The sequence below is a fragment of the Humulus lupulus genome, chromosome 4 (assembly GCF_963169125.1).
Source record: "Humulus lupulus chromosome 4, drHumLupu1.1, whole genome shotgun sequence".
Classification (NCBI taxonomy): Eukaryota; Viridiplantae; Streptophyta; class Magnoliopsida; order Rosales; family Cannabaceae; genus Humulus; species Humulus lupulus.
Window position 1 is genome coordinate 175,702,989 of NC_084796.1, and position 1,708 is coordinate 175,704,696.

Consider the following 1,708-nt stretch of genomic DNA (forward strand, 5'->3'; position numbering starts at 1 on the left):
CCTCAAATTGTTGTCTCAATGATTCAATTTGGCTTTTGACGTTGTCATCTTCCTTTAATTGGTAGATTCCAGTTGATCGTGGCTTGTTCATAAAACTCGGTCCATTCCATGTGTAGGACTTTTCAGCAAGATCGTCGAGGTACTTGAAAGCTTCATCGGGATCTTTTTGAAGGAATTCGCCATTGCACATCATTTGTACGAATTGTCTTTGTCCGGTTGTGAGACCGTCATAGAAATAGCTTATCAGACGCCAGCTTTCGTATCCATGATGTGGGCATTGATTTATCAAATCTCTAAACCTCTCACAGACTTGATGGAAAGTTTCATGGTCTTTCTGGATGAAGGTAGAGATTTGCCTCTTAAGGCTGCTAGTCTTATGGGGCGGGAAATATTCGGCAAAGAATGATTTTGTCATTTCGTCCCATGTTCCGATAGATCTAGGCCTTAAGGAATACAGCCAGCTTTTTGCTTTGTATTTGAGCGAGAAAGGAAAGAATTTCAATCTCACAATGTTGGTGACATCAGCTCGATTGTTGAATGTAGCCACCACCTCTTTGAACTCCCGTATATGCACGTACGGACTCTTGTTTTCCAACCCATGGAAGGTTGGTAAGAGGTTAATCATGCCGGGTTTGAAATCAAAATTTGGCATATTGTTGGGATACATTATGCATGAAGGTGTGGCTGTATGCGTAGGATGTAAATATTCCTGTAGCGTTCTTGGTTTGACTTCATCTTGATGAGCCATCATGGGTGGTTCATTGCAATAGTCAATTCAGCCAGTTAGGTAGTGATAACTGAACATCTTGCCGCCTCAGGGTCCAAGATCAAGTATATAATCACTCACATTCAACAATCATGCTAACAAGCATGTCGATTCATGTTCATATCAAAGTATGGAGCTAATAAGCATGCTCTAATATTCATAACAATTAACGATGCTAATAAGCATTTTCTGACATTCATAACCATATAACAATCTTAATAAACATGTTTTTGCATACATGTATCTATGACAACGCTAATGAGCGTGTCTTGACCTACATGTCCATATAACATCGCTAATAAGTGGTTCCTTTGCATCCACAAGCAATATTAGTGATAATAAGCACATCATTTTATATCATGCAGCATTTAAGGGGCAGGCCCTATCAGAATATCTCATGCTACCTAATAAGGCATGCAGATAAGGCATTTATATCCTATTTAAGTAGTTAAAAAAATAACCACATAAATAGTTACCGAACCCTGAGTCGAGCTTGTCTTTAGTGGCGAGTGTACATGACCGGCCTGTCTTCAGGAACCCCTAACCTTGGCACACTCTGATACCAAGTTGTAACGCCCTTGTTAGCCAAGACCATTACACTGTGTATTTCAAATAGTGCTTAAATCGCTAAACGCATTACTAGGCCATAAACGTGCTTCTAAATATGATTAATGGTCCAAGGTTAAAGTTTTTGGTTAAAACGAATGGATGTTTCATTAAAATGTTAAACTGTACATGGGATCCCATAATAAACGTTTACAAAGTTGTTTACAGTTAAAAAATGGTCATTACAATCTGCCGACCTAAGCGGAAAAAATAGGGTTTAACCCTAGTTCTTCTGAGAAATCTTGGCCATGGTGGTCAAGCAGCCGCATATGTACATGTCTCCACCTAAGCTCTCCAACTCATGGCTTGTCCAACTTTCATTTCCCTTTACCTGCA

The 1,708-nt window shown here is 39.5% G+C and overlaps 1 non-coding gene across 1 annotated transcript; it reads left to right on the forward strand.

The window, feature by feature from the left end:
* The first annotated feature begins 260 nt into the window (after positions 1–260).
* On the forward strand, positions 261–367 carry LOC133833436 (small nucleolar RNA R71). The gene has a single exon (XR_009892816.1). It is a non-coding gene; the product is annotated as a small nucleolar RNA R71 (small nucleolar RNA).
* The last annotated feature ends 1,341 nt before the right edge of the window (positions 368–1,708 follow it).